The sequence below is a fragment of the Bactrocera neohumeralis genome, unplaced genomic scaffold (genome assembly GCF_024586455.1).
Source record: "Bactrocera neohumeralis isolate Rockhampton unplaced genomic scaffold, APGP_CSIRO_Bneo_wtdbg2-racon-allhic-juicebox.fasta_v2 ctg1128, whole genome shotgun sequence".
NCBI lineage: Eukaryota > Metazoa > Arthropoda > Insecta > Diptera > Tephritidae > Bactrocera > Bactrocera neohumeralis.
In genome coordinates, this window is record NW_026089646.1 from 1 (window position 1) to 13,780 (window position 13,780).

General features: G+C 35.4%; 1 pseudogene; it reads left to right on the plus strand.

Moving 5' to 3' along the window:
* Nucleotides 1-3,947: 3,947 nt before the first annotated feature.
* LOC126766423 (adenosylhomocysteinase-like) lies at nucleotides 3,948-13,253 on the plus strand (annotated as a pseudogene).
* The last annotated feature ends 527 nt before the right edge of the window (nucleotides 13,254-13,780 follow it).

Here is a 13,780-nt window from a genome sequence, read left to right on the forward strand (position 1 = left end):
ATGCACATCGTCGGCTTTCAATTTTATTTCATCAACAATATTAAACAACTCAACCAACAAAGACAATGACAATAATAAGAAAACAAGTAAGGAAGGGCTAAGTTCGGGTGTCACCGAACATTTTATACTCTCGCATGGTAAAGTGATAATCGAGATTTCATTATACGTCATTTACATATTTTTCAAATACCGTATTTTTGTAAAGTTTTATTCCGCTATTATCTTTGGTTCCTAATGTTTATACTCGTATTATACACAGAAGGCCTCAGATGGAATTCAAAATAGCTTTATATTGGAAGAAGGCGTGGTTGCGAACCGATTTCACCCATATTTCGTACGTGTCATCAGGGTGTTAAGAAAATATTATATACCGAATTTCATTGAAATCGGTCTAGTAGCTCCTGAGATATGGTTCTTGGTCCATAAGTGGGCGGCGCCACTCCCATTTTCAGTTTTTAAAAAAAGCCTGGGTGCAGCTTCCTTCTGCCACTTCTTCCGTAAAATTTAGTGTTTCTGACGGTTTTGTTAGTCGGCTAACGCACTTTTAGTGATTTTGAACATAACCTTTGTATGGGAGGTGGGCGTGGTTATTATCCGATTTCTTCCATTTTTGAACTGTGTATGGAAATACCTGAAGAAAACGACTCTGTAGACTTTGGTTAACATAGCTATAGTAGTTTCCGAGATATGTACAAAAAACTTAGTAGGGGGCGGGGCCACGCCCATTTTTCCAAAACAATTGCGGCCAAATATGCCCCTCCCTAATGCGATCCTTTGTGCCAAATTTCACTTTAATATCTTTATTTATGGCTTAGTTATGACACTTTATAGGTTTGCGGTTTCCGCCATTTTGTGGGCGTGGCAGTGGGCCGATTTTGCCCATCTTCGAACTTAACCTTCTTATGGAGCCAAGGAATACGTGTACCAAGTTTCATCATGATATCTCAATTTTTACTCAAGTTACAGCTTGCACGGACAGACGGACGGACAGACAGACGGACAGACGGACGGACGGACAGACAGACATCCGGATTTCGACTCTACTCGTTGCCCTGATCACTTTGGTATATATAACCCTATATCTGACTCTTTTAGTTTTAGGACTTACAAACAACCGTTATGTGAACAAAACTATAATACTCTCGTTAGCAACATTGTTGCGAGAGTATAACAACAACCCAACCTGAAATTCACACAGTTACTCCCTCTCTCAACTCAAATAATAACATAGAACCAAAGCCAAAAGAAACAAATTCACCAAACTCAACAAACAACATTTACTCATTGAACTCATTACCAACCTTAACGGCAGTCGATGACTCTTCCACGACGACTCTCGACTACACTTCAACGATCCCTCTCATTTCCAACTTTATTACTCACCTTAACAACTCAACCTCCCACTCACTCTCCGCACAAATAGATACTCTTAGTTCTGAATAGACTATGCGTATTCTTCAATGGAATTTGAAAGGTCTATTTAACAACTACGCTGACCTTAATCTCCTTATCAATCAATTTTCACCACACATTATCGGACTACAAGAAACACACCTTTCCGCTAATAAATCAGCTTACACTCCCAACAACTTCGTAGGTTACTTTTATAATCTCCCCCGCAATACAACAGCTAAACAAGGAATAGCCATTTTTATAAAAAAATCTGTTATACATAAACAAATTTCTATTTCCTCCAACATAGCCACCCTAGCAGTGGAAATCGACATAGGCTTTTAATTTTCGGTAATTACGTGCTACATACCACCGCACCAAAATTTTAACTTTAGGGAAATCATAAAGATCGCCGATTCCTTTTCTATACCATTTATAATTTTGGGCGATTTCAACGCCTGGAGCCCTCTTTGGGGCTCTAGTTCTACAAACCGCAGAGGTCAGGAGTTAGAAGACGCCATACTTGCCAAAAGCCTTGTCGTTCTAAATGATGGGCAACCAACACACTTCTCCACACATAATTCGTTCACCCACGTACACATTGTCCTTTCATCGGTCTCAATTGCTCCTAAACTTTCGTCCCTGACATTAAAAGATTTACATAGTAGTGACCATTTCCCCATCGTAACCACCCTGTCTACTCCCAGTTTATACACCATTAAACCTAGAGCAAAATTCTTAACTGAGAAAGCTGATTGGGCTAAGTATTGTTCACTTATCTCCTCTTTTATTCTAGAAAAAGCTTTATCTAGCAACATAAACGCGGAAGCATCCACAATAAAATCTGTTATTATATAGCTGTAAAATTTACAGCTAACATAAAGCCTACCTCTAGTCCTAAAAAGGTTTGGTCGGACATAAAAGCTCTGTCGGGCGCATCTAAACACCATAAAATCGATTTTATCCACTCTACACAAGGCCCTATCTATGACCCCAAAGAGATTGCTGAACACTTTGCAAGTTCATGGTCTAATGCTTCTCATAATTCTAATTTTCACATGGATTTCAACTCTCTCAGTAATATAATTATTCCTAAAACTTACCACAACCCGTCACCTTGCCCTACAGCTTCCCTAATCGAATCAGCAATCTCACTTCACGAATTCGACTCGACTATTTCTACTATGTCGGGTAGCTCTCCAGGCCCGGATAAAATACCCTACCCTCTCCTCAAAAACCCTCCTTATACCCTTAAACTCCGACTCCTATCCTTGTATAACAGAATTTTTGATAAAGGCGCCCTTCCACAAGATTGGAAAAAAGCTGCTGTTATACCTATTTCCAAACCTAACAAAAACAGCCCTTCCGCCCCCAACTTTAGACCTATATCCCTAATACCCTCTATATCTAAGGTGCTTGAAAAAATCATATCCGTGAGAATTATGTGGTACGCCAAGAAAAAAGGGTTGATAAGCTCTAACCAGTTCGCATTTCAAAAAGTTCTCGGTGTCATCGACCCACTTCTGTATTTTGAACACTGTGCTTCGACAACGCTCCCCGCAAGAAATCACCTGTCCGTCCTTAGTCTAGATTTTGAAAAGGCTTTCAACAGAATTGGTGCACATATAGTTTTACGAGAATTAGAACGCTGGTGCGTTGGAGACAAAATCTACAGTTTTGTTAGAGCCTTCCTCCTGAATCGTAAATTTTTTGTCAGCGTAAATAATCAAAACTCTAACATATATGTACCCCTTGCACAATGGCGTGCCACAAGGCTCACCTCTTTCAGTCACCTTATTTATAATTGCTTTTAATGAACTCAGCTCCCTATTATCCCAATACGATACGGTTGAGCATTTAATGTACGCTGATGACGTTCTAATATTTTCCGCTCTCAAAGACCTTACACTAATGACAGAAACTTTCACGAGAATTCTAGATGACATATCCAACTGGTCAAAAACTTCCGGATGTAAAATCTCAGCTAACAGAAGCTCAACCTTCCATATCTGCAGAAATTCCTCACACTAATACACTCAGAATACTTGGTATAATTTTTGATAAAAAACTAACTTACAAGGAACATTGTAAATATGTTACAATAAATTTAATATCTATACTTAACATTATTAAGTATTTATCATCTAAGCACTGTCATATGCATAAGTCAAATTTTGTAAATATTGTAAAAGCACTGATGTTATAAAAAATTGATTTTGGACTCGCGATATATGGACACTACGCAAAATCTCGACTCGCATGCATCCAAGCGCCTTACCACACAGCAGTAAGAAGAAGCATACGCGCGTTCCCCACCTCTCCGATCAGAGCCGTTTTACCCGAAGCAGGCCTACCGATCATCCAGCAAAGAACTAAATATAATACCATGATGCTTCTACCTAGGATTCTCCATAATAGGAGCAAAACCTTTTTCAACATCCTCGAGACGTCTACAACTAGGATGAATGCATCGAACAAACAGTCCATTGCTCGTCGAGCCTGACCATCCACAATGGTTGACTCCTAAACATTCTTTTATAAACACTCTGTTAAAGCACCAGAAACTAAAAACCAGCTCCAACGAATTTTTTCTGCTCTTCAACGAGGCTATTGAGTCTTATAAACCAGAATGGGAACCCATATATACCGACGGGTCGAAAACGGATACTACTACCACGTTTGCTGTGTCAAACGATCAGGGTGTCGCTACTACTATCGGTGCTTTGCCAACATATTGCTCGGTTTTTACAGCAGAAGCTGCAGCAATTTACGAAGCGGTTCTATTCACCTCATCAACAGGAGAAAAACATATAATATGTAGCGATAGTAAATCAACCATTGATGCACTTCAAAACTCAGCAAATAATTCATGGCTAATACAGAATATACGCGACAAACTCTTCCATCATGAAAACAGCATAAAAATAATGTGGGTACCAGGGCATGCTGGTATAAAAGGCAATGAGACAGCAGATAAACATGCAAAAGAAGGTAGTAGAGAGCCGTTGGTGTTCTTTCCTCATTTTACTACTAAAGACATCAAAGAACATATAAAAAAATACTGCCATCATATGCATCTCCGAGATTGGACTAGCTACCAACATCACTACAGAGATCAAACCCCAACTGGTGTAAAACCTATCTACCCATCGGACTGCTCATGCCACAACATCAAGAAGTTCACTCGTCTTAGAATAAGCCACACTACAAGAACTCACAGCCATATTCTTAACGGTACCGATCAACCACGCTGTCACCATTGCAACGCTCCCACCCAATCAGTCATTCACTTCATGGATGAATGTCCTGCATTTATTAAGGAAATCAACCTTTGGGAATAAGAGACCTTCCGACCTTCTCAAAGCAACAAATAGCGATAACATCAATGCCATTACTAAATTTCTTAAACTGTGTAACATCAAAGACATATAACACCACATACAACTAAATAACCTTACTAAATATTTTCTTTTTATCATAATCTTAGTATTAAGAGCCGAAGGCCCTGGTAGCCAGTGCTGATTCTTACAAGTGAATTAATTATTTATAATTAGTTCTCTTTTAAATAAATAAATAAATGAAATAAGACTATTAACTTTCTTCATCTTACTGAAAGTCACATAAAGCCATAACGGCAGTGCATTTGGAAGAATTGCAAAATCTTATATTTAGGTATAAAGTCGATTTTCTTGTTTATACGCATTTAGCAATCGATATTGAGTAGTTTCTATTCATTAATTTTACATATTTAAGTAAATTAAACTTTTACATATTACTGAAGTTGACATAAAGCCATAACGGCAGTGCATTTGGAAGAATTCAAAAATCTTATATTTAGGTAATAATTCGTTTTTCTTGTTTATACGCATTTAGCAATCGATATTGAGTTGCTTCAAATCTTTAACTTCACATATTTAAGATAATTAACTTTTTCATCTTACTGAAGTTGACATAAAGCTGTATCGGCAGTGCATTTGCTAAAATTCCATAATCTAATATTTAGAAATAATGTCGACTTTCTTGTATATAAGTATCTAGCAGTCGATATTTAGTAGCTTCTATTCATTAACTTTACATATTTAAGTAAGATAACTTCTTACATCTTACTAAAGTTGACATAAAGCCATAACGGCAGTGCATTTGAAAGAATTCAAAGATCTTATTTTTATGTATAAAGTCGATTTTCTTGTACATTCATATTTTGCAATCGATACTGAGTTGCTTCAAATCATTAACTTCACATATTTAAGTTAATTAAACTTTCTGCATCTTACTGAAGTTGACATAAAGCCATAACGGCAGTGCATTTGGAAGAATTCCAAAATCTTATTTTTATATAAAAAGTTGAATTTCTTTTATATTCATATTTAGCAATCGATATTGAGTTGCTTCAAATCATTAACTTCACATATTTAAATGAACTAACTTTCTGCATCTTACTGAAGTTGACATAAAGCTACAACGGCGGTGCACTTGGAAATTCCATAATCTTATATTTAGATATTAAGTCGATTTTCTTGTTTATACGCATTTAGCAGTCGACATTGAGTAGCTTCTGAACATTAGCTTTACATATTTAAGTTAATTAACTTTCTTCATCTTTCTAAAGTTGACATAAAGCCATAACGGCGGTGTATTTGGAAGAATTGCAAATTCTTATATTTAGGTATAAAGTCGATTTTCTTGTTTGTACGCATTTAGCAATCGATATTGAGTTGCTTCAAATCATTAGCTTCACATTTTTAAGTTAATTGACTTTCCTCATTTTACCGAAGTTGACATAAAGCTATAACGGCATTGCATTTGGAAGAATTCTAAAATCTTATATTCAGGTGTATAGTCGATTATCTTGTATATATTGACATTTAGCAATCAATATTGAAATGCTTCAAATCACTAACTTCACATATTTAAGTTAATTAACTTTCTTCATCTTACTGAAGTTGACATAAAGCCATAACGGCCGTACATTTGCAAAAATTCCATAATTTTATATTTAGATATAAAGTCGATTTTCTTGTATACACACATCTAGAAATCGACTTTGTGTAGCTTCTGGACATTAACTTTACATATTTAAGATTAAAAACTTTCTTCATCTTACTGAAGTTGACATAAAGCCATAAAGGCAGTTCATTTGGAGGAATTCTAAAATCTTATATTTATGTATAAAGTCTATTTTCTTGTATACATTGACATTTAGCAATCGATATTGAAATGCCTCAAATCATTAACTTCGCATATTTAAGCTAACTAACTTTCTTCATCCTACTGAAGTTGACATAAAGCCATAACGACAGTGCACTTGGAATAATTCCATAACCTTATATGTAGATATAAAGTCGATTTTCTTGTGTACACACATCTAGCATTCGATATTGTGTAGCTTCTGAACATTAGCTTTACATATTTAAGATTGTTAACTTTCTTCATCTTACTGAAGTTGACATAAAGCCATAACAGCAGTGCATTTGGAAGAATTCAACAATCTTATATTTAGGTATAAATTCGATTTTCTTGTTTATACGGATTTCAAATCAATAACTTCACATATTTAAGTAAATTGACTTTCTTCATCTTACCGAAGTTGAAATAAAGCCATAACGGTAGTACATTTGGAAGAACTCAATAACTTTATAGTTAGATATAAAATCGATTTTCTTGTATATACACATTTAGCAATCGATATTGAAATGTTTCAAATCATTAACTTCACGTATTTAAGTTAATTAACTTTCTTCATCTTACTGAAGTTGACATAAAGCCATAACGGCGGTGCACCTGGAAAAATTCCATCGTCTTTTATTTGGATATAAAGTCGATTTTCTTGTATACACACATCTAGCGATCGATATTTTGTAGCTTCTGAACATTAACTTTACATATTTAAGATAATTAACTTTCTTCATCTTACTGAAGTTGACATAAAGCCATAACGGCCGTACATTTGCAAAAATTCCATAATCTTATATTTAGATATAAGGTCGATTTTCTTGTATATACGCATTTAGCAGTCGATATTGAATAGCTTCTGAACATTAACTTCACATATTTAAGTAAATTAACTTTCTTCATATTACTGAAGTTGACATAAAGCCATAACGGCGGTGTATTTGGAAGAATTGCAAATTCTTATATTTAGGTATAAAGTCGATTTTCTTGTATATACACATCTAGCATTCGATATTGAATAGCTTCTGAACATTAACTTCACATATTTAAGTTAATTAACTTTCTTCATCTTACTGAAGTTGACATAAAGCCACAACCGCGGAGCACTTGGAAAAATTCCATAATCTTATATTTAGAAATAAAATCGATTTTCTTGTATACACACATCTAGCATTCGGCATTGCATTTGGAAGAATTCAAGAATCTTATATTTAGGTAATAATTCGTTTTTCTTGTTTATACGCATTTAGCAATCGATATTGAGTTGCTTCAAATCTTTAACTTCACATACATATTTAAGATAATTAACTTTTTCATCTTACTGAAGTTGACATAAAGTCATAACGGCGGTGCACTTGGAAAAATTCCATAATCTTATATTTAGATATAATGTCGATTTGGTTGTATACACTCATCTAGCAATCGATATTGTGGAGCTTCTGAACATTCTTCTTCTTAATTGGCGTAGACACCGCTTACGCGATTATAGCCGAGTTAACAACAGCGCGCCAGTCGTTTCTTCTTTTCGCTGCGTGGCGCCAATTGGATATTCCAAGCGAAGCCAGGTCCTTCTCCACTTGGTCCTTCCAACGGAGTGGAGGTCTTCCTCTTCCTCTGCTTCCCCCGGCGGGTACTGCGTCGAATACTTTCAGAGCTGGAGTGTTTTCATCCATCCGGACAACATGACCTAGCCAGCGTAGCCGCTGTCTTTTAATTCGCTGAACTATGTCAATGTCGTCATATATCTCGTACAGCTCATCGTTCCATCGGATGCGATATTCGCCGTGGCCAATGCGCAAAGGACCATAAATCTTTCGCAGAATTTTTCTCTCGAAAACTCGTAACGTCGACTCATCGGTTGCTGTCATCGCCCAAGCCTCTGCACCATATAGCAGGACGGGAATTATGAGCGACTTATAGAGTTTAGCTTTTGTTCGTCGAGAGAGGACTTTACTTTTCAATTGCCTACTCAGTCCGAAGTAGCACCTGTTGGCAAGAGCAATCCTGCGTTGGATTTCCAGGCTGACATTATTAGTGGTGTTAATGCTGGTTCCCAAATAGACGAAATTATCTACAACTTCAAAGTTATGACTGTCAACAGTGTCGTGAGAGCCAAGTCGCGAGTGCGACGACTGTTTGTTTGATGACAGGAGATATTTCGTTTTGCCCTCGTTCACTACCAGACCCATTTTCTGTGCTTCCTTGTCCAGCCTAGAGAAAGCAGAACTAACGGCGCGGGTGTTGAGGCCGATGATATCAATATCGTCGGCATACGCCAACAGCTGTACACTCTTATAGAAGATGGTACCTTCTCTGTTTAGTTCTGCAGCTCGAACTATTTTCTCCAGGAGCAGGTTGAAGAAGTCGCACGATAGGGAGTCGCCTTGTCTGAAACCTCGTTTGGTATCGAACGGCTCGGAGAGGTCCTTCCCGATCCTGACGGAGCTTTTCGTGTTGTTCAACGTCAGTTTACACAGCCGTATTAGCTTTGCGGGGATACCAAATTCAGACATCGCGGCATAAAGGCAGCTCCTTTTCGTGCTGTCGAAAGCAGCTTTGAAATCGACGAAGAGGTGGTGTGTGTCGATTCTCCTTTCACGGGTCTTTTCCAAGATTTGGCGCATGGTGAATGAACATTAACTTTACATATTTAAGATTATTAACTTTCTTCATCTTACTGAAAGTGACATAAAGCCATAACGGCAGTGCATTTGGAAGAACAGCAAAATCTAATATTTAGGTGTAAAGTAGATTTTCCTGTTTATACGCATTTAGCAATAGTTAACTTTCTTCATCTTACTGAAGTTGACATAAAGCCATAACGGCAGTTCATTTGGAAGAATTCTAAAATCTTATATTTATGTATAAAGTCTATTTTCTTGTATACATTGACATTTAGCAATCGATATTGAAATGCCTCAAACCATTAACTTCGCATATTACATACTTTGGAAGAATTGCAAATTCTTATATTTAGGTATAAAGGCGATTTTCTTGTATACGCACATTTGGAAGTTAATTAACTTTCTTCGTCTTACTGAAGTGGATATAAAGAAATAACGGCAGTGCATTTGGAAGAATTCCATCTTCTTATGTTTAGGTAAAAAGTCGATATGCTTGCATATACACATCTAGCAATCGATATTGAATAGCTTCTGAACATTAACTTCATATTTATTACTTTCTAATCCAAAAATTCACGCATTTAGCAGATAGCTTCTGATTCTTAGCTTTACATATTTGAGTTAATTAACTTTCTTCTTCTTACTGAAGTTGACAAAAAGCCATAACGGCGGTGCACTTGGAAAAATTCCATAATCTTATATTAAGATATTATGTCGATTTGCTTGTATACACACATCTAGCAATAGATATTGAGTAGCTTCTCAACATTAACTTTACATATTTAAGATTATTAACTTTCTTCATCTTACTGAAAGTTGACATAAAGCCATAACGGCCGTACATTTGAAAAAATTCCATAATCTTATATTCAGGTATAAAGTCGATTTTCTGGTATATACACATTTAGCAGTCGATATTGAGTTGCTTTAATTCATTAATTTAACATATTTAAGTTAATTAACCTTCTCATCTTACTGAAGTTGACATAAAGCCATAACGGCGGTGCATTTGGAAGAATTCCACAATCTTATATTTAGGTATAAAGTCGATTTTCTTGTATATGCACATTTAGCAATCGATATTGAGTTGCTTAAAATCATTAACTTCTCATATTTAAGTTAATTAACTTTCTGCATCTTACTGAAGTTGACATAAGGCCATAACGGCAGTGCATTTGGAAAAATTCCAAAATCTTATATTTATGTATAAAGTTGATTTTCTTTTATATTCATATTTAGCAATCGATATTGAGTTGCTTAAAATCATTAACTTCTCATATTTAAGTTAATTAACTTTCTGCATCTTACTGAAGTTGACATAAAGCCATAACGGCAGTGCATTTGGAAAAATTCCAAAATCTTATATTTATGTATAACGTTGATTTTCTTTTATATTCATATTTAGCAATCGATATTGAGTTGCTTCAAATCATTGACTTCACATATTTAAGTTAATTAACTTTCTGCATCTTACTGAAGTTGACATAAAGCCATAACGGCAGAGCATTTGGAAGAATTCCAAATCTTATATTTAGATATAAAGTCGATTTTCTTGTATATACGCATTTAGCAATCGATATTGAGTATCTTCTAATTATTAACTTTACATATTTAAGTTAATTAACTTTCTTCATCTTACTGAAGTTGACATAAAGCCATAACGGCAGTGCACTTGGAAAAATTCCATAATCTTATATTTAGATATTATGTCGATTTTGTTGTATACACTCATCTAGCAATCTGATATTGTGGAACTTCTGAACATTAACTTTACATATTTAAGATTATTAACCTTCCTCATCTTACTGAAAGTGACATAAAGCCATAACGGCAGTGCATTTGGAAGAATAGCTAAATCTAATATTTAGGTATAAAGTCGATTTTCTTGTATATACTCATTTAGCAATCGATATTGTGTTGCTTCAAATCATTAACTGCACATATTTAAGTTAATTGCCTTTCTTCATCTTACCGAAGTTGACATAAAGCTATATCGGCAGTGCGTTTGGAAGAATTCCTAAATCTTATATTTAGGTGTAAAGTCGATTTTCCTGTTTATACGCATTTAGCAATAGTTAACTTTCTTCATCTTACTGAAGTTGACAAAAAGGCTTAAGGGCGGTGCACTTGGAAGAATTCTAAAATCTTATATTTATGTATAAAGTCTATTTTCTTGTATACATTGACATTTAGCAATCGATATTGTGTATCTTCTGAACATTAACTTTACATATTTAAGATTATTAACATTCTTCATCTTACTGAAGTGGCATAAAGCCATAACGACAGTGCATGTGGAAAAATTCCATAATCTTATATATAGACATAAAGTCGGTTTTCTTGGATACACACATCTAGCATTCGATATTGTGTAGCTTCTGAACATTAGCTTTAGATATTTAAGATTGTTAACTTTCTTCATCTTACTGAAGTTGACATAAAGCTATATCGGCAGTGCATTTGCAAAAATTCCATAATCTTATATTTAGAAATAAAGTTGATTTTCTTGTATATATTGACATGTAGCAATCAATATTGAAATGCTTCAAATCACTAACTTCACATATTTAAGTTAATTAACTTTCTTCATCTTACTGAGGTTGACATAAAGCCATAACGGCGGTGCACTTGGGAAAATTCCATTATTTTATATTTATATATAAAGTCGATTTTCTTTTATACACACATCTAGAAATCGACTTTGTGTAGCTTCTGGACATTAACTTTACATATTTAAGATTATTAACTTTCTTCATCTTACTGAAGTTTACATAAGGCCATAACGACAGTGCATGTGGAAAAATTCCATAATCTTATATCGGGTGATTTTTTAAGAGCTTGATAACTTTTTTTAAAAAAAAAACGCATAAAATGTGCAAAATCTCATCGGTTCTTTATTTGAAACGTTAGATTGGTTCATGACATTTACTTTTTGAAGATAATTTCATTTAAATGTTGACCGCGGCTGCGTCTTAGGTGGTCCATTCGGAAAGTCCAATTTTGGGCAACTTTTTCGAGCATTTCGGCCGGAATAGCCCGAATTTCTTCGGAAATGTTGTCTTCCAAAGCTGGAATAGTTGCTGGCTTATTTCTGTAGACTTTAGACTTGACGTAGCCCCACAAAAAATAGTCTAAAGGCGTTAAATCGCATGATCTTGGTGGCCAACTGCCCATGCATCCCGAAAAATGCACTGTTTGGTGTGGTTTGTACGCTGGTGGAATCATTGGACCGTATTTTTTCAGACTTTAGATATAAAGTCTATTTTCTTGAACGAAGAATCTACAACCGATGTACACAATTTATATAAATTGGTGAAGGAGAGACGTCTCGGTGCGCCAGCCATCAACGTCAACGACTCGGTGGCCAAGAGTACATTCTATAATCTTTTGGTTATCGCGAGTAGTTAATTGATGTTATAAAACGGCCCACCGATGTGATGATTGCTGGCAAAGTGTGCTGTGTTGCTGGTTATATGATATTGGCAAAAGTTGTGTATAACCTCTGCGTTGTTTCGGCGGAATCGTTATTTTCACTGAAAAAGATTATATCATTGCTTTGCAAGCGGCCATGAAGTAACCACCATGGAGCAAGCATACAAAGAAGCTATTATCTTCGTAACAACAACTGTTTGCAAGGACATTATTACTGGCGCACATTTTGAACACATGCCCGACGATACGATCGTTTGTAATATTGGTAATCTCGATTGTGAAATCGACGTCGCATTTTTGAATGCAACGCCAAAGAGAAAATTATTATCAAACTCCAAGTCTATCGTTATACACTATCCAATGGTAATTATTTTGTTTTACTATTACTTTGTTTACCGAAGGACGTCTGGTAAATTTGGCCTTCGCGCACGGTCATCCCAGGTTGAGATGTTCAACTCGTTCAGAAATCAAGTGATGGCACAAATCGAATTGTGGATCAAGGCTGACAAATACAACATAGATTTGCATATGTTCCCGAAAATACTCGACGAAGAGATCACCAGTTTACACTTGGAGAAATTGGGCATACGACCTGAAAAGTCCCGTGATTAAATTCGAAACACTTGGACTTAGAATGGCATAATATGGTGCATTTTGCATGAATACTGACAACCTAATTATATTAATTGTTGGTCATCGTTACACTAGTCCTACAACGCATCTGTAATTCAGCAAGGCACTAAGGCACTCATTTCCGCTAGGAAGATATATCTTACGAAATTAATTATTAATATTAAAAATTTAAATTGTATACAATAAAAATTGGAAATATATTAGAAAAATTATTACGAGTTTGATCCGCAAATCTTGTAAAGAAAACTGTAATTAATATGCCCAAGATTTATAAATATGTACTTGAATTATTTTGAAGTGTAAACACTTCAACGTGGGCAGTATGTTCAGATTTCTGAACAGTTCTTAACGGCTACAATTGTAAATGAGATATTTTTGTAAATCTGTGTAGAAACAGATATCATATTTCAAGTATTTATATGCATTATCGCTAAAATATAAAAACATAGTCCTAAATATAAATATGTATGTACAAATACCCATTGCAATGCTACATGGTATGGGGTTGTTTTCAAGTGCTTTCAAGT